Source organism: Maylandia zebra, linkage group LG18 (assembly GCF_041146795.1).
Source record: "Maylandia zebra isolate NMK-2024a linkage group LG18, Mzebra_GT3a, whole genome shotgun sequence".
Taxonomy (NCBI): Eukaryota; Metazoa; Chordata; class Actinopteri; order Cichliformes; family Cichlidae; genus Maylandia; species Maylandia zebra.
This window is the reverse complement of record NC_135184.1, coordinates 6,540,741-6,561,604: the sequence shown is the minus strand read 5'-3', so window position 1 is coordinate 6,561,604 and position 20,864 is coordinate 6,540,741. Positions and strand designations below refer to the sequence as shown.

Sequence of the window (20,864 nt, the reverse complement as noted above, 5' to 3'; positions counted from 1 at the left end):
ATCCTATATGGAGGCTGTACTTACTATAGTTTTCACTCTGACCTCAAACCCTGTTTAAACTTTTGTGTGGAAGTATATCATCTCATACATGTGGCTGATTCAATGTCCAGCTTTCCTACTGAGGCCAAATTCTTTACACACATAATGCTCTCACACACGCACACACAATTTTATATATATAGGATATATCAAGATGTTTTAGGAATCAGAAGGATACCAGCTAGAATGAGTAAATTCAAAGCCACGCCAGAAAACTCATGTGTTCTGTTTTCAGGTTCATTTTAAAGTTTTCCTTTTCAAACTGGACTTTCCACGCCTTCCTCCTAACTATCTCTTCCCTTCCCTGTTCTCCGTGGGAGTGAGTCCCTCTTGAGGCCTTCACCACGGCACCGTGCCAACTCCTATTTGGCTGTAGAACATTATTTGGAATTCACACGCATTTGAAGGGACACAGCAGGAGCAATTTCTCAGCACTCCAGGGGTGTTCTCTCTGCTTGGGGAAGAGATGGTGGGGGGATTTCTTGCTTGGCTACTGGTAACTCTCAGAGGGCATGCTTGGCATATCATAGATCTTAGTGGAAGGAAATGGCAGCAGAGCAGTGTTTGTGAATGTTCCAATTGTTACTGATTCACAGCATAGCTTGCAACTCTTTGAAAAGGGATCTTTGGAAGCTTGGGGAGGGCTGGGTGCAAAGGGCATCTCAGACTTTTATTCCTATTTCTCTTCTTCTCTGTCTTTCTTATCTCTTTCTGTCTTTTCCCTGGCAGAGCTGGGTTGTTAACTGGATCACAGACTGGAGGAGTAAGAATGATTTCATTTAGAATGGTGGGTGCATTCTTGTGTGAGCACTGCCTGAAATTGTACAGGCCCTTTTAGGGAAAAGAGGAGGGTTACAGCTGCACAGTATGACCGTTTCACTGACAAAAGGATGTAATGTGGATGGAAGCAATGAGGCGTGAATGAAATGCTTGTGTCATGTGTCAGATATGTTCCAAGACAGAAAAAGGAAGTCATTTACATTTCTGGACTGATTTATTTCATAAGATGACAGACTCTGCAGTTCAATACAAAATAATTACCATTAGAATGTTACATCCCAAGAAAGTGTAAAAGTGCATATAAATGTAGTTTTATGTAAACTTTTGTAAACCTTTTGATAATCTGATGTTTTTGCTTTTTCCTTTGCACAGATTTAAAGTCTACATAAAGCAGATGGATAGACTGTTGGAGGCTGTGTGCAGATCGCCATAAGACTTCTGCTATGTCTCCAACTGGTGCATAGCAGTGCTGTACAAATTATTGCAGAAATCGGGAGACATGGCAATAAAACCCTCTGCTACAGCCACCTTACCCTTGCTCCCCGTTATGTTTTTGTATTGATCCTAAAATTTTAGTACTGACTTTAAAAGCTTTAAATAGCTTTGAGCCAAAATTAATCGCTGACCTCTTGCGTATGTCTGAGCAAGGAAAGAAGGATGTGAGAAGGGGGGGGAGGAGCAGGGCTGCTTTGTAAAGCCTTGCTGTGTCTTCCTGTAAGAATGCATCCTCTGAACTGGATGACACGTATAGACAAAACAATGTGTATGAGAGACACAAGGCAGTTAAATGGATTCTTTTGAATGAGCCCTGTGTGTGTGAGTGTGTGTGTGTGGGTGTGTCTGTGTGTGTCTGTGTGTGTGGAATGCAGAGACCAAGAAATCTTGTTGACAACTTGTTGTTAGGATCTTACAAATTTGGATATTTTTTGAGTGTGCGTCCAGTCCTTATGTACATAATGCAGTTCAAACAACCTCTGAGCTGTTTAGTGTTAAGTTTGTTTCCTTTAAGTTGCTGCAAATGTGATTTGATCTCTTGCACAGACCAGTCTTAGGCCTATGTGATAGCAGAAAAAGCATGTAACACACAAATTCAGTCCGATGAACTGTGATATGCATGACTATTTGGCAGTGGTAACACAACGATCCACTAGCATAACCGTCTGTGGATTTTCCTTCATGAACTAACACGCCTAAGAGTTGTCAACAGCACTAAAGGCTCTTCAAGGCTGTACTAAGGCTAATAGGTGGTTTGAGCTCACACCATCCATCCATCCATCAATTTTTTTCCACTTATCCACAACTGGGTTGTGGTGGCAGAAAGTTACACTGGGTATTCCAGACATCCCTTTCCCCGGGCGGGGAGGGATACTTTATCTCTTCAGTGAGTTCTGGATCTTTCCCGGGGTCTTCTCCCAGCTGGATGTGCTTGGAAACCTCCCAAAAGAAGGTGACCACGATGCATTGTAATCAGATGTCTGAAGCACCTTATTTGGTTGTTTTGAAATGTATATTTACTACCACCACCCTCTGGATAGCCAAAATTCTCACAGTCTCATCGCTGTGTCTGTTGATCTATAATGGTAGCTATTAAGAAAAATATATAAAGTTATATAATGCTTTCAATTACTTACTTATTACCCCCTTATTTTAGTGTACCCACTTTGAAGTGTTTGTAGATAATTTCTACAATTATTAAATTGTAAAATGTAAAATACACTGAGATTCAATTTAACTGGACAGGAATAATGGCCTTGGTTGTTGGATGTATTATAAAGTGTTACCAGAAAAAAAACTGTTCTGAATTAATTTCCCTGAGACTAGAAATCATCCAAAACTTACAAGGAGTAATTTGTGTTTTGAGGCATCAAACTGGCCTCGAATTGAGATAGACTGTTTTCATTCCCACAAGTCTATACTCGGCTAATAGAAAGCACATAAAAACTGTATGTAAGTGGTTCCCAAAAGATCTGACCGTCTCACTCTGACTGCACTTGAAAGTTGAAATTATGAATGTCAATAACATGGTTGGAGACAAGACCCAGTCATAAACGGAGTCGAACACAGACTAAAACATGTGTTTTGCAGATATACACCTCTCTGTTCGATTGTAAAAAGACCACATGGTTCATAGCACTGTCAATCATACCCTGTTCTGCCACACCACCAACAAAATGTTTTAGAACATGTTTTACTCCACAAAACACACACAGACTACATAGATGGTCAAACTCCAAAGACATTTGGCTCAAAACCAGCGCTGAAATTAATGCAAAACTATGACGCTGCTGTGCTGCTACATGTATGTGAATTTGGAAGATTCATTGGCTTTTCATGTCCACAGTCAGTGGACTGTATCTGTGAAAAAATTTCTGGACAACACACTGTTCTGTATCAGTCCTGCTTTCCACTTTGTTCAAACCAAATTTATTTCTTAAGGCAATAGAGAATTTATGCAAACCTACTTACCTACTTTTTCCATGTGTGGAAAAAGTAATTGCCCCTCTTGTGAAATCATGAATTAACTGTGATTAATCAAATTGTTTGGAAAGCTGAGTTCAGTTCCACTAAACACACAAGCATGATTAATAGCAGACCTGTTGAATCAAGAAATCACTTAAATGGAACCTGTCTGACATTCATCAGTCTGGAAAGGGTTAAAAAGTGATTCCTAAAGGCTTTGAAGCCTTCAGTGAACCATTAAACACAAATGGAGAAACTTGGAACAGTGGTGACATTTCCCAGTGTTACGTTTCGGTGTTGTCAGTGTGTTGTTTTTGGCGTGACTGTTATGTGTTTCCTGTTTTACTTTGAAAGTCTGTGTTATCTTAGTGTTTTCCGTGGGACCGCTCCAGCCTTCATCCGCCTTCGCTGGAGGGTCCGAGGGACCGCTCCAGCCTTCGTCGTCTGCTGGAGGGTCAGTGGGACCGCTCCAGCCTTCATCAGCTTCGTCTGCCTTCGCTGAGGGGAGGGTCCGTGGGACCGCCCCAGACTTTGTCGTCGCTGGAGGGTCCGTGGGACCGCTCCAGCCTTCATCCGCCTTCGCTGGAGGGTCCGTGGGACCGCTCCAGCCTTCATCCGCCTTCGCTGGAGGGTCCGTGGGACCGCTCCAGCCTTCATCCGCCTTCGCTGGAGGGTCCGTGGGACCGCTCCAGCCTTCGTCGTCTGCTGGAGGGTCAGTGGGACAGCTCCAGCCTTCATCGGCTTCGTCTGTCTGGATCAAACTTTTCACTTGGTGTTAAATGTTTGATTTTTGGGTGGGGGGAACTGTTACGTTTCGGTGTTGTCAGTGTGTTGTTTTTGGCGTGACTGTTATGTGTTTCCTGTTTTACTTTGAAAGTCTGTGTTATCTTAGTGTTTTCAGTTAACGTTTCCCTGTCTCGTCAGTTCTGAGTTGCCCCAGCTCAGTTTCCCTCTTGCTGTCCATTTTCCTGATTGCTCCCTGTAGGTATTTAAACCCTGTGTTTCAGTGTGTCATGGTCGCAATCTCCCCCGTGTTGTAAATAGTTTGGTGTTTTGTTGTAAATAAATAGTTTGTTGTAAATAGCTGTAAATAGATTTGTCGATACTTTCGTTTTGGGATTTTGGTGGTGAGCTTTAGTGGGGGGTTTTTTGTGTGTTTTTTTTTTTTCTTTATTTTTTATTTTTTTCGTGTTGCACTCCGGTTGCCTAGGCCGGGGTGTAACACCAGGATTGACTGACCAGCCAAAATTTCTCCAAGAGCATAGCAACTACTGATCTAGGAGGGCACAAAAGAACCCAGACAAATTAAAAACTGGAGGATTCACATGTCTCAAGTCAGATCAAAGTTTATAATTTAACAATAAGAAAGAGATTGGGCAAAAAAAGCCACATAAAGGCTCATCTCACGATTGCCAGAAAGTATCTTGATAACACAGAGACTTTTGGAAAAATACTCCGTGGACTGACAAGATAAAAGTTAAAGTTTTTGGAAAGTATGTGTCCCATACCTCTGGTATAAAAAGTAACACAGTATTTCAGAAAAGGACCATCAAACCAACAGTAAAATTTGGTGGTGGTAGTGTGATGGTCTGGGGATGTTTTTTCTGCCTCAGGACCTGGAAGACCTGCTGTGGTAAATGGAACCAAGAATTGTGCTGTCTACCAAAACATCCTGAAGGAGAATGTCCGGCCATCTGTTTGTGACCTTAAGCTGAAGCACACTTTGGTTCTGCAGCAGGACAATGATCCAAAAGACACCAGCAAGTCCACCTCTGAATGGCTCAAGAAATACAAAATGAAGACTTTGGAGTGGCCTGGTCAAAGTCCTGACCTGAATCAGATTGAGATGCTGTGGCACAACCTTAAAGGGACATACTCAAAAACCCTCAGATTTGCCTGAATTATAACAATTCTGCAAAGATGAGTGGGCCACAATTCCTCCACAGCGCTGAAAAAGTGTGACACAAACACTTGATTGTAGTTGTTGCTGCTAAGGGTGGCTGAAACAGTTATTAGGTATAGGAGGCACTCAATTTTTTACACTGGGTGATGTAGGTTTGGATTTTTCCCCCCTTAATAATAAACACCTTTATTTAGAAACTGCATTTTGTGTTTACTTGTGTGATCTTTATCTAATTTATCTAATTTAATTTGTTTGATAATCTGAAACATTTAAGCGTGACAAACACAATAAAATAGGTAATCAGGAAGGGGGCAAACACTTTTTCACAGCATTGTATTTGAGGTCCCATCTGTGCAGATCTGAGTTATACTCAACATATGCTCTAAATACCAAAACAAACAGTTTAAATTTCCAAAAATGGGATCTTCCAACCTTCTCATTTTGATGAAATATATCTTCACAACCGTTTGCTGTCATAAAGCTGTTTGGATGTGATTTTGTAGATGATAGGCAGTCCACATGAATGGAGCAGTGAGCACCACGACACAAGGCGACGTGCAGTAAGTCATTCCTTGACTTGTTATTTTTCCCCTTCTGCCTCTTTTGAACAGTTCCACTGAAGCAATGGAAGCATTGTGTCTAAAAGATGGCCGGATATGGGCCTCCAGCCACAGGCACAGTAGCTTTCCTTGATATGTGTATGTGTGCTAGTGTCTGAGCTCGTGCATGTTGGGGGGGATTTACTGGTGACAGAGCCATAATGAAGATTAGATGGTCAATTTCTTCATAAAGAACACTAGAAGAAGTATCATAGTGTATCAAAATTTGACAAATGACAACTTTTATTTAGTACTATTAGTAGCATAATGAAACACAATAATATGGTTCTAGATGATTATGGCCATCACACAGACTCATTATAACTCACTGTTATTTTCTTTGTTCTTCCAACTAAATGTGCCAGAAAGTATCCACCTCACAAAGCATTTATTTTCAACTTTCTCCTGATTGTTTATTTGAGCAGAAATTAAAGTTGATTTAATTTGAGGAGTAACTTAACTCATTATACAAAAAACAACAGAATAAAATTTAGAGTTTTTTATTATTTAGCATTGTGGAAGATGAAACAGCTGAGTGTAGTGGTGCAGCATGGAGCAAACAATGAAATAAGCCATTTTGTGTGTGTGTGTGTACATGTTGTGATCAGCTGACCTGTGCTGCAACACAGATCATTGTGGATTTAGCCAGTTTAATTCAACAAGATGTAAGCAGATATTTCACAAGCCATAAGACTGATTTCCTGTCAGACATTGTAAAGCTTGTGAACAATTGACCAATTTCACCAAGTACTGCAACCAAGAAGTTTAGCCTGTACTAAACTTAACTAAACTGCCATGTTCAATGTTTTCAGGCAATCTTTGAATAAGACAATATTACCTTACTTCAATTTGTTTTGCAAGAGCCAGCCATCCATGCTTTCCACATATCCATTTCAGGGTCGCAGGCGGGGCAAGTATCTCCCTTCCATCATTAGAAGCAGTGCTATAACACACGAAAAATTGATTTATTAGACAATTGTACACATTAATCTGTAGTATGTAGTAGTATGCAGTATGCCAAATTCAATTGGAATCCTTTGCATTTCATGTCATACTGACCAAAAATTATAAGATGACCCCAAGGTATTTATTAGTATACTGCATTTAGTAATAAGCTTGTAAAGGACTTTCAGACACAAAATAGTTTTAAAAAGAAACTGATTTAGGAGAACATGTCAGTTATTTCACACCATGTATTGCTGTTGTTAAGTCTATAATTAGTAGACGTTGATGTTGGCTAAGTCACTAGCGACTCAAATGGGGATATTTAGCAGCCTTTGCAGAAATTGTTATTTGATGACATAGTTACTCACACACAAACAGCCAGTCTGAACAATGTAACAATTGCATGAAGAGGAAATGTTTGGGGATTTTTTTGCATATGCATATGTAAATTGTATGTGTATGTAATTATTGATAGTTATGCTTCAGCCGTAAGAAAAGCAGAACTACAACAATAGTAGTTTTCATTTTATCAGGTCATTAGGTAAAAATACCATCAATATATATCAATATATGCTTAGTTTTAATCGTCTGCAGAGTATCACAGTAAAGAAAGTGCAGTTTTGATTCCCTTTGGAAGTATAGGCAATGCTTCTGCTAGACTGTAGACAAACACTGCTAGTCTGGACAAACAATAACACAGTCCTTTAATAAGATCTCCAAATAAAACACTCCAGCATATAGGAGGTCTGCCCACACCTCAATATTGCAGCTATACTATGGAAACAATGGTGTATTAACCTCAGCCTTGCTGATTTCCTCACCAGTCCACATGTTCAATCAATGTTGAACACATCCCAGCCAGGGCACCATTCATTACTAGACATTATAAGTAACGTTATCCCTCAGTTTTAAACATGGTCATCGACCTGGGGGCCAGTTAATGATAGAAAAATGATATCATTTGCAGTCGTGTTCCTTTGTAAGCTGACCCCGAAAACCACACGGGGTCTCTTCATCTTGACCACGTCGGCTATCGATTTCCACTGAGGATAATGACTTTTTATGTCTGTAATATATGAGGGTATGTTTGATGTAGGCTGATCTGTTTGCTCACTGTAGCCCATTTTCATTGCCATTGTCAGGGGAGTCATATCAAGGAAAGCTAGAAGCAATATATATTAGAAGACACTCTATGGACATTGCTTAGCAGGCTTTAGCCTCTCATTTTCGTGAGCAGCTCATCTATCCGAAGCCTGGTTCTTTTTTCCAGTCACATTCACTGGTGTTCGAGACATATTGTACAATTTACTAGCTGTTTTGGTTAATTGCATTAAGTTGCACTCTAAAATAAAGTTATATACTCTTTCATTTCCAGCTTGTGGAAAAAGCAATGAGTCTTTAAATGTATGTTTAATTACATTTCTAACTTTTTGCTTTTTTTTGTTCCACAAAACACTCGTAACTGTGACAGCAAAATTTGCAAAATGCAAACTACATGAAAGGAAACTAATTTATTCTTGGTGAAGAGAACTTAGTCTTATTTGATGTTTCAGAGTTGTACTTTAAATTCAAGTTTAATTAAGTAGCTTTCAATACCCCACATGCCACGCTTGCAAATAAGAGATGTTTTACTTTCCTAAATTGCCTCTTTATTTCAAGGTTATGTGCTTTGATTACTCTCTTTTGAATTACAAATAAAATGCACCTGAAACACAACCAGTGCTATAATAGATGGCAGTCAAACAGTATGTGGAAGATTTTAAAGATGTTGGAGGCAATCTGAAAAAAATGATATTACTTAAAATTCTAGAATTTAATTTGATGTTCGTATAAGTGATACAAAGACTATCATTGCAGAGACAGAGAAATTGTTCCATCTTTCATCTAGGTGCTCATTTTTGCCCCCCTTGACTACTGGTTGCTTGTAATGTTGATGAGCCAGGAAACTAAACTTATTCTACTTCTTACATTTGTTTTGGGCAACCCCAAATACATGGAAAAAAATTAATGGACTATTCTATAAAAGCGCAGCAGCTACCTTTATTTTTGTGTTCTATCTTTGCTAAAGGTGACTATAACAAGCTAATAAAAATTTTAAAGACCCTCACTTTAAAAACCTAGCAAAAGTTTTAGCAATAATCGCTTACTGAACTTTTATGAACAATTTGAGATCGTGTGAGGTCAAGAGTAGCATTCATAAGGTCCTGTAGTTATAACCTTTCTAAAGGACAGTGAGGAGGATGAGGTTCGCCTGGCTGAGTTGGGAGAAATTAGCTTCGGCAGCATACGGATAATGACCTGCCGTCTGGCTCAGCACTCACACTCGACAAAGAAAAATAAAAAATAAATAAAGTAAACCCACCCTCCCCCCTTCTTAGGGTTAATGGACACATGGATTTATTTTTTTCCCCCTCTTTGTAGCCCAATTTATCTCGTTCTTATTGGCATTACCCTCTTGTCTTTGTACTCCAGCAGGGAGGAGGGGAGGCCAAGCGAAACATGAGACCGTAATGAGATTTTGCAGACATTGCACCATGTAGAATTTCGGATGTTCATATTACAGTTTGTCAATATCCAAGAGAACGTATTAAATCGGGCATTCTTGACGTAGCAGTGGAATGACTGATTACATGACCCACTTTTACGTGCTTAATCAAAAAGTGGATATATAGGCATTTAGTCCTGTTTTTCTCCAATCAATCCAAGAGAATAGATTGTCAGTGAAACATTACTGGGTAATACCATCTTGTTTATGATAATATTGTGAAGGCAGGGAGAAAATAATATTGTTAAAACCTTTCTAGACCTAGGTCTTTCTCTCCGTCTCTCCAGTTTGGCCTACTTTGTTTCTTTTAATAATGGAACATTACTTGTTTTTTATATTTACATTTTCATTTTTAGCTTTTGATATTGCAGACATAGATTGAAAACGAGTTTTGTTCTTGAGTCAAAGCATCTTTAGGTAGACATGAGGTAGTGTACCTAATGTGGCAAAAAAAGAAAAATATCGAAATGACCTGACGCATTAGAAAAAACAACTGTAAATTTTAAGAACATGTTTCTTAAACATATTTTTATCCTTAAAAAGAGCTTTGGCATTTTAAACTATATAGAGAACTGCTGGTTCCCTGCTATGCAGTAACACTTGTGTCAGCTGCTAGACACATCATAATAAGCAGGTAATATCCAGTGGCTTTTTACAGGCACATTACTGTAATAATCCTGGGCTGCTGAATATTGTTAAGTGGAATGTTGTTCTGCTCATATTGCTCCCTGCTCCAATTTGACAAAGCCACTTAGGCTCCTCCATGTTCAGTCATTTCCACTTGGACTGGAGGGGATTTAAAGCCACTGGAAATGAAGTCTGTGCAGTGACATCACCATGCTGCTTCTGCATGTGTGTGTATTTAGCTTCAGTCCTAGAGTGATTTTTGTGCCTGCTTGTGTGTGAATTCTTGTAGGAAGTCTATTGCAATTTTCTACTTCATGTGTGTGTGTGTGTGTGTGTGTGTGTGTGTGTGTGTGTGTGTGTGTGTGTGTGTGTGTGTGTAAAACATTGTGAAGCCCACAGATTTTTATAGAGTACAGGGTCTTTAGGTGTGTAAATTCAGTGGCCGACTGCATGACATCATGACGGATGAGTTAATCATGTCAAAGTTTCATTGGATGGGTCACATGATGCAAAGCCTGCTGGGATTCCCACTTTAAAGGCAATACAGAATATTATTTTTGGTCTCTGATAAAGTGGCACTGTTTTTTTTAGAAGCAAGTTCACTGCAAGGAAAAAAGGTACACATGTATATGTTCTAAATTCATTGAAAGCAAATACAAAACAGAATTCGGATTCGGTTTTACATTAAGTAACATAAACATATGTTTATGTTCATTTAGACAATGTACAGGAGCTTACAGAGTTAGAATTTTACGAGTCTATCGACATAAAAGATATAAAGTGATCTCCCTTCAGCTGCTGTTATCAGACTGCTGCTGATTTCCAAACACATTATTTTATGCTGCTACCATGAGACCAATTCACTCTTAATTAGAAAGTGAATGTATTGCACTGCATTACATCATATAGCAATGGTTCATTGCTGGTATGTGTTGAACAGATAGTTTGAGACTTTAATTATTTTTAATCTGCTATCAAGACTTTTTATCGAGAGTTTTAGGGTTGTGGCAAGAATGTGAATTTATATTCTGAATAGGTCAAAGGTTGAGGTTTGATACGTTTCCCTGATGTCTGGGTTATGTTTGCGAATATTTTTTTTTAACTACAGGAGAGCCAGCCCTCGAACACAGGTGTTTGACATGTGTTATTTGTTTCTACACTAAACACTTCCTGCAGAGTTTTCTAAAGTGCTGAAAATCATATTATCAAGCAAAAACAACATTCAAGCAATATTTATCACTCTAGAACTTCTTATTTGTCATGTTAAGAGAGATAAGGGTAACAGATAGAAGCTGACTGGTCATTTTTACAATCTATCATAAAGCTTATCATTATTTACATGTGTGATGATACAATGTTCTGCTATGCTAGCTGTGTTTTTTGACCATCTTTGCTGTACGTCAGAGCCGCCAATGCAGACAAAATAATCTAGACACCCACCAGTACTTGGACCAACTGCTGGTCCCAGAAGATTGAAGCAGTCAGCATCCATCTCATATCCAGACTATATCTACCAGAATTTATATTTCCACCTAGCATGAAATCTACATCTATAAACATAGAAGATATTTACTGTATTCACTTCCAATGAGATAAATTTTTTTTTCCCTCATACACTGTCACAAAGCCCCTTCCTTTCAACTGTGTATTTTGAATAGATGGAGAACAGGTATCACTTGCGTCCACCTGAGAATCCAATTTTGCACAAAGGACATTCGGCTAACACTCATTTATCTGTCAGCAAGATATCTCAAACTGGTATGAATGTATTTCCATGAAAATTTGTGGTAAAACATATACTTCAGGCTTTAAAAAAATCACTTAGTTTAGGGAGATGGCACGTTATAATATATGATCCCTAAAATCCCCTAGAGATGGTTTTAAAAACAGAAACTTGATAGTGATAAGAAATTATGAGTTTGTGTGCCAAATATTATCATTTAGTATCAATTTAAGGTTCTCCCTCAGAAGTATAAATCCCCTTTACAACCACTAGCCATCTGTTAGGTTTGAAGGCTCCATTTTTGTGTACAAATCCTTTATCAAAGATCTAAATTTAGTATTGTGACTATGGTTATGATTGTTGTAGGATAGATTGTTTATTTTGTGGAACTCAAGGCAAATAAATGGATGTTTTGGGGTTTACATTTACAGTTCATTTACTTGGAAATTCTGACATCACTTCACATTTAAAGAACAAAGGGATGGGCAAAATCTGACTGTGCAATGCAAACTCTGTTTGCAAGCAACCAAGCTGCTCTCAGCTTCAAAAGACTCCACCTCCAACCTAAAGAAACATCTGGAAGTAAGTTCTTTTTTTTAAAAAAGCTAATGTTAGCCTACTGCAGCTATGTTGTTTTAGTTGGGGCAGCTACCTGGGTTTTGTGACACTTCAGTGTCTTCGATGTGCTGTTGCTGTGTGATTTATTACTATTACTGAAGGCTGCATTACAACCTGCAAATAATCATGTGCAGTTCTGAAAGCAGACAGAAAAAAACATATTGCTGATACAAAAATAGTTTTCTTTACGAGATCACTCCAAAAAATGCAGCCGTACCTCATGTCCACCCTACTGTTATTCATTATATATTAAGATTTAAAAATCTAGTTGGTATTGCTTTCAGAGCTGCACATGATTATTTGCAGCTAGCAGGTTGTTAATGCTATCCTTCAAGTCTAACAGTCTGCAGTTTATGAACTAACCTCAGCTAACGCCAGCTAACAATGTTAGCTTGGTGGCGAGTAGCCTTCAGTAATAGTAATAAATCACGCAGCAATAGTACATTCATGTAGTTGTAAAAAGCATGACAATATATCAAGTAATCCAAAGTATTCAGAATACTGTACTCACATTGAGTAACTTAGCAGAATACGCTACAAACTACATTTTGGGCCATGTATTCTGTAATCTTTAGTGGAATACATTTTAAAAGCAACCTTCTCAACATTGACAAAGACCTAAAACTTACCACCAACGACTGGCTAAAGAAGAAGCATATTACGGTCACTGAGTGGCCTAGCCGCTCTCCAGACAACAATCCTATCAGTGGAAGGAGCTGAAGCTTGAACTTGCCAAGAAACCCAAAGGATTCAGAGAGATTCCTCTTTCTGTAAAGAGGTTTGGGCTAAAATCCCTTCTGAAATGTGTGCAAATCTAGTGACCAACTACAAGAAACATTTAGTCTTTGTGCTTGCCAACAAGGGTTTCTCACCAAGAACTAAATCCTGTTTTGAGTTGGGAGAATACTCATCCATTCACTTGCAATGTAATGTATAATGTTTCTGGATTTTTGGTAGATATTCTGCCTCTGCCATTAATATGAAAGTGCAATAAAAATAGAGACTGTTCGTGTCTTTGTAAGTCAGCAAACATACAAACTTAAAATCCCTACTGTATGATTTATACTTGTGTCCCAATAACAGTAGAGAAAATGGAATTTGATTACTATTCAAAGAATTGCTTTTTCTTGGATTGCAAATTACCTCTGAAAAACCATATGTTTTTATGTAGTTTAATGCTGTATGCAAGATTCTTTACACATATGCTGCATGGCATCCTAGAGTTTTGTTGAAACACTAAAAAAGTCAACTGCGTATGTCTAATGGATCTGGCCTACAATAGCACATATCAACTCCCAGCTCTGTCTGAGCCTCTCTGGGGTGCATAAACAAAACCCTTCACAATTTACACTCAGCAATGCCCTGACCCTGCATTACTTACTCTATCCAGCCAGCATCTGCTGCTCAGTGACTCAGCTTCCTATCAGCTGCTGTGGCTGAACTCAGTCTGGCATCCAGGAAGGAGTGTTAGGCAGAGATCCCCCCCTAAGCTTAGCAAGAACTGCTGATCTCATCCAGCTATGCATTCATTTCCAGTAACAGTACAGATAGTGTTTTTCAGTTTCCCTGGTAGACTGCAAGAGTGAGTGTGTGTGTGTGTGTGTGTGTGTGTGTGTGTGTGTGTGTGTGTGTGTGTGTGTGTATTACTTTCCCCTTGAAAGCTGTTTGTTATTAACTGTGAAAAGGAAAGACCAACTTCCACAGAAGTTAAACTAAAAGTAATGGTGCAATATTGTTTGACACATAACACTCTCGAGACTGAAGAAGTCACTTGGATGAGTGACGAAACGTTTCTCCCACTGAAAACGCCACGTCCAGATGAACAGGATAAACTTTTTGGGGCATAACATTGTAGTTTGGTTGTTTTTGGAAATATGTGTTTACATATTTGATCACATTTATGGTTTAGGGCTTATAGAGAGTTGTATGTAAGACTGGACACTAAAGAAGGAAAGGAATTTATATGGACTGGGTAGTTAAAATCGATCAAGCTGGAAAGGATGTGCAGCAGTTTAGAATGATTAAAGATAGAGACATAAATGTACTAATGACTGCAGACATTGAGTTGATAAGTTGGAAGGAGTACTTTGAGGAGCTCATGAATGTAGAAAAGGAGAAACAGAGGAAGATGGATGGAGGACAGTGACTCAGGAAGAGCAGAGGATTAGAAAGGAGGACGTGACTTCTGCTATGAATGGATGAAGAATGGGAAGGAAGTTCGTCCATACCTGTGGAGATATACAGATGGTTTGGAGATAGGGCAGTATCCTTTGTAAACAAATTGTTTAACACAGTCTTGGAGGCTAAAAGGAGCTGTAGTAACTATATATGGATAAAGTTGATGACAAAAAACATGCATCTATGGGAAAGAGTTGTTGAAGCTATGTTAAGAAGAGAGCTGAATACCAGCAAGCACCAGAAAGAGCACTACAGATATGATGTACATCAGAGCAGTTTGAAGACATAAGAGTTTTATCAGCATTGTAGGGGGACAGATCCACTGGAGCAAAAGCTTCCATGAAAGCTGTTCATTAAATTGTAATACAAAACAGAAAATTTGATTCAATATCAAAAGGTAGAAGGAGCGAATAATGAATGTCTTCACGTGCTTTTGAGATGAACACTTAAGTTCCATGTATTAAGTGTGCATACTGTAGATGCTGTGCAAGTCCTTTTATAGACACTGTGTTGTATATGCTGAGAAGCTGTAAGTGTCTGCAGTATCCCAAATAGGAATTGTTTACAGAAGTCTTGCAGTAGTGAAACAGATCCTGTGCAGATGTACCTATGCACCTATCACATCTGCCACTGTACTAGGAATAGAAAAACAACCTAAGCAGCAACAAAGTCAAAAAACATTGCTACACAGCAAACAGATCAAACCTCTGTTAGGCTTAGAAAAGACTGAATACATTTGTTTCTGTTGAACATGACTGATTCGAATGTCACTACAGCCACCAGCTATTTTTATGCTGTCTCTTTATGGTCTCATTATTATCAGGAACTTAGTTTAAATGTAAAGCTTATGTTATGACTAAATGCAGACTTAACAGAAAAAGGTTATGATACTTATTTTCAACCTCAGTAGCCAATGCTTTTGCTCTGATAAACAAGGGAAACCGAAGTCAGCATGTGATATTTTGCAAGACAGCAGCAGTAGTGTAATGGAGCAACATTTGACCTGTCAATCACAAACAGTTTATGGTAATTTTAATATACTGCAGAGATTAAAAAAAAACTCTCCAAATATGATTACTGTGGTTTTTTGTTGTTTTTCCCTCTGACTCATACAGATGTCATTCAGTTGGTGTTTCCCCTTGGTGCAGTTCATTTGTGCAGATGTGAACACAGTAATCACACTCAGGTGTGGACTAAAACAATCGTACCAAGATTCTTTGGAGGAGGTGGTCTTCGTACGGTTCCAAGTGGTTCATTTATGATGCGATTGTGATCTGAACCAACTACCAGGTGTTTGTTTCAAGTTTGAGCCAAAAAAAGGTCCCGCAACCATCTATGCTTTGAATTTTGGGATGTAGTAAAGTACTATAGATGTTTAAAGGGCAGGATGGGCTAACAGCTATCAGATTCCAACAAATTCTCCATGTTCTCTAGCCCAGAATACAGCACCTTCTTCCCATGTTTACTGATGTTGTTTCCTACCCAGAAAGCTTAAGTATAATTTCATATATGTGTTTGTTTTTTAAAACCTCCTTTTTATATTCTATTCTTAGGTCTCAGCATATGGCCGAGACCGGCACCTGAGCCTGATTCTGTTGGAGGTTTCTTCCTGTTAAAGGGAGTTTTTCCTTCCCACTGTTGCCAAAATGCTTGCTCATAGTGGGTCATATGATTGTTGGGATTTTCTCTGTATGTGTTATTGTAGGGTCTACCTTACAATATAAAGTTCCTTGAGGCGACTGTTGTTGTGATTTGGCGCTGTATAAATAAAATTAAAATTGAGGTCTCCTTGACAGAATTTGAAAATTCCTGTACATTTTTCTCATTATTGCCATGTAGCTATAAAAGAGCAACTGATTTTCTACCACAGTTGCTCCAAGGTAGTAACACTTCAGCCAGTTTAATTTAACTCTCCCTTTGCCGTACACTTATGTTCGGTGTTGATCACAACCACAGTAAAACATCAGAACTAGGAATGAAATGGAGAAAAGCAACTGTTCCTTTAGGTGCGGTGCTGATGATTACAAAAGTATACTGATTCACTATGACAGTTCACTGCCATAGATACATTTGGAAAATAAGGCATTGTACGTAACATCAGAAAGAAAACTAAGAAAAACAACAAAAGAAAACAAGGGATATATTCATTTACTAGGCACTGTAAAGCAAGAGAATATTACATGTGATTCGACATTTACTAACCAAGCTAAATCAAGCAAAGCATCAGCCCAAGATTTCTGATTTGACTAGAAGCATTAACATACACTATATTCATGCTTAGCTGATGAGAGAAGCTGAAATCTGAGATGTGTGATACCTCTACTAGCAGCCAATTCTTGAATGTTTTTCCTCTTCTCCTTTTTGTGTGTGTATGATTATAGCTCCATTACTGTGGGAAGTTTGTGAGGAGAGTGGGTGAGAAGCAGCTGCAGCAACTTCAAACTAGATGCTGAGACGCTCAAGTTAGAAAATAAAAAATAATTTCCAATTCCAAAAAACATGCAATTTCTTTGCTGCCCTACATGAAAGGAAATGCAACATTGGGATAATGGAGAAAAGTTGGTCCAAAGAGTAAAAGCTACTCACTAACAAGCCATGCTAAATATGGGTTTTTAATTGCTGTTTTTGGATTTGAATCTTCACAGTTAGTTGCTTTATCCACTTCCACATTAACAAAGCAGCAACAGCTGAAGGACATTAGTGTGACTCAGGGTAAAAAAAAAACACATGGATGCAACATAGCAGTTATTTGTACTTAACAGGATCCAGTTTAAGCATTTTGGGTTAGCAGGGGAATGAAATCCTGTTTCCATTGTCCTCAGTCTAACTCCAGGTTCTCTGGAAGTTTCATCATGTATCCATTAAGCTGTGCAGTTCCTCAAAACTCACAACAGTGACGTAAAACAACACAGGCAGAGTGAGTCTGGGTCACTGAGTCTCTTTCTTTGTACTGCAGTTACTGTAAGCATGACTAAATCCCTACCAGAGAGATACCAACAGTGAGTCCCTTTGGCCTGTCTTTGCAGGAACAATTCCCCAAAGCCTCGTACTCCTCGCCGTAGGCCTCAGACATGTGTAATTAGGTGTAAAATACAGCTGTGTGGAAGGTAGGGTGGGCCTGGGCCATGGTAACACCAAAGGGAGTCGAGGCTCAGGGCCGTAGAGCCTTGAGCTGCCATTGCACAGAGACAATTAGGTCTAAATGAAAAATTGATTTCCACTCATACTGAATGGATGTTAAAACGAAGCACGTAATAAATACCGTCTGGTGACAGGCAGGAGTGCTGGCCGCAGCAGACGAAGCCCCTTGTTAGCCTCGGCAGCGCCAGGTTATCGATCGCCTGTGGTGACAAAGGCGACTCTAAACGAGACCGAGAAGATATATAATTCAATAAACATATCACAGGCCTTTAGATTGAACGTGGCAACATGAGCGTACGGGTGCCACCTTAAATGTCCGAGGTGGTTAGTCTGTTGGTGGACTCTTGACAATTGATAGAGAGAACATTGTGCTTAAATGGATCAAAATATTAAATTATGCACTAAGACTGTGGTGTGTTGTGCAATGCATGATGACATGTATGAAGCTCCGCTGAGACTTGCTGAGATGCAGTCGCAATTCTGACGCTCCTTCCTCTACTGAGCCTGTGTGAAACTGGGTAACGTGGTCAGTCCAAAAATAGTGTTAAGTCATGTTTTGATATCTTTTCCTAGTAAGCTTTAGTTTGAATTACATAAGATTATGTGAAATATTTCAACCCAGGAGGCTGTGGCTACACTATGGCATAAAAATTCAATATTCTACTTGTCATGTGAATTATTTTATACAAACCTTCCAAAACAATTTACTTTTGACATGTGTGGATTGGAAAAAGGGTTTCCGTTTCTGTTTGGGGTTAAAATTAATATTGGAATGTTTAACTGCGAGCTAATCCTAATCTTGATTAGGTCATATTTAATTTTTTGAATACTGCAGAAATTTTGAATTTCCAGGATAGAAATGCAAATTTAAGCTCGACATCTTTTCAGTAATATGGAAATTTGACTCTTTAACCTTGTTAGACCCAACCCATCAAAAAATAGCCAGAAAATTCAGATTTTTTGAAACTGAGATGTTTATTAACCCTTATAACAAAATTCACAAAACTCTTTTTGCTATATCATGCTGTGTATGATATATTTTGATTATATATTTTTTGTATCGTATTTGGTACATTGGGCGTTTTTGGCAACTTCTTGTTAAAAACAATGTCAATTTTAGACAAAAAAGGAGTTTTGTCCATAACATTTTGAAATTATGGCAAGTATTGATCATGTTGATGAGATAGAGGTCTCAGAAACTCATGTATCAAATATGATACAAAAGGCATTATAGGGTTAAATGACTGCATCACCTGTTTTTAAATGTGTACAGGGGAGTCTGAAGCACACTGTCAGTATGAGAGCAGGTTAATGTACAGTAAGTTTAATAAAACATGTCTTTGGGCTACATATATTTATTTTCAATGAGGAAAATCTAATTATGAATAAATATATTCATGTAAAGAGTTGGAGAGATAGTAAACATCTCATAGGCTTAGAAAACAATGTATGTTGAATAAAGGGGAAAATGAAGTCCGTGCAATGTAACCATTGTTTTATCAGGTGGCATTTCTGTTTAATTATTCACTTTATAGAAAGACTGTGTTGGTAAAACTGAACAGTCCTTTTTAGGAGCCATTTGCCAGTGACTTTGAGGATTTCTCCCTTGAAGTAGTGGCAGAAGAGTCTTGTAGCATTGCTACATCACTTTCTGTTCACTTAATATACCCCACTAAATCAAGTGAGCATAGATCTCCAAAAGAGACAGAAGGAAGGACAGAGACTGTGAGAAAGGAAACAGACTAGACAGACGCAAAGTAAAGGATGGACCAAATGGAGATGGCAAAGATATGATGGGAAAAGAGGTAATTAGACAATGAGAAGGAAAATTAAAGAGCCTGACTGAAAGGTTTAAAAACTCTATACAAAGGAAGTGAAAGAGCTTCTGAATAATATTATCACACAGCTGCCTGCGTGTCAAGCAGTGAAAGATTGAGTGACAAAAAAACAGAATAAAATAGTGCTTAAACATAAACACGACAAACTGTGAACATTTTAGAGTTTAATTAGATTTTGATGGAAATAAACCAAAGGAAGTTCTCAAACAATGAAAAAAATGATGGTCTCAGTGAAGCTGAGACTGCATTTGTTGGCACATTATATGAGACATAAAAAAGTAAACAACAAAAACAATAATAAGAAAATGATAGAAATCCCCAAAGCCTTAGAAACATCACCTCATAACAGAATATAGAAGGCTTTGTATCTGCAGCACATTCATGGACTTAATTGCATATTTTGTTCCTCCACTTTAATCTGCTCCGCAGTGACAGTGCAGACTTAATAAAATTTACCTTTTTTTAGGGGCCTTTCATCACGCCCTTTGAGGGTCTGTCAGTTTGTGTTTGCCGTATTTGCTGTTTCATATTAATTTATCTATTTTTTTTTGGGGGGGGGCGCCATTATTAAATATGTATGTTTTATACACAACATAATACAATGACTTTAATGTTCTATTTCTGACACACTACATTACAAAGCTACTCAAGAATTATGAAGGTGTTTTAGTTATTCAAACATTTCTCAGAAGCAGGAATTAGGCCTCATTGACCTGAGCCATGCAACCAGTTTTTTTGGCTTGTGCTTGAAAGGTTCAAGAGGCACAGAATGAAAGTCAAAGGCAACAAATGCCAAGTGCTGGTGCAACCATTTTTAAAGCCAGTGCATACATATATTCAACTCCCTGAAACTGGATACAAACATTTTTCTGCACTTCCAAAAAAACGACTGGAGAATGTTTGAGATTTATTTCTGTGCATATGTGTTTTGTATTAAAAATATGCACCCACTGTTTAACTCCTGTGCATAAAGTTTGCACTTGCACTCAGTGTTTTGCCATCAACAAGCCTTGACCTGCCCTGTTAAAGTTATAACTGAACCACCTGTGAACCAGTGCAGAGGCAATGCTGTCAGTTCAACAGAAAAACAGGAATGTACTTAGATTTAGCTCCTTGACGAACTAGATTAACTAGCTGTCCCAACATGATTATTAGTAACCATGACATTTGCTTTCCTTATTTAGCTGAAGCTTTAGCTGTTGGTACAATGCTGTGAAAAAGTATTTGCCCTCTTCCCGATTACTTTTTTTTGGTTTTGCATATTTCTCACACATTTCTGATCATCTAACAGATTTTATTATTAGACAAAGGTAACCCAAGTAAATGTAAAATTCAGTTTTTTAAACATGATTTAAAAAAACCTACCTGATCCTATCTGAAAAAGTATTGCTCCCTAAAACATTTTTGTATTTTTGTCCATTTTGTCTCATTATTGAATTGTGAACACGAACTGAGGCAAATGATTACT

At 38.3% G+C, this 20,864-nt stretch overlaps 1 long non-coding RNA gene across 3 annotated transcripts in view; it reads right to left on the bottom strand.

The window, feature by feature from the left end:
- LOC101486930 (uncharacterized) overlaps window positions 1-20,864 on the bottom strand; it is a 217,470-nt gene that overhangs the window by 124,464 nt on the left and 72,142 nt on the right. For 2 of the 3 annotated variants that reach the window (XR_013094202.1, XR_003025087.2), the window contains exon 3: window positions 6,620-6,724. This is a non-coding gene — a long non-coding RNA (uncharacterized LOC101486930). The remainder of the gene's footprint in view (window positions 1-6,619; window positions 6,725-20,864) is intronic. The other variant, XR_013094203.1, reaches the window with a different exon arrangement.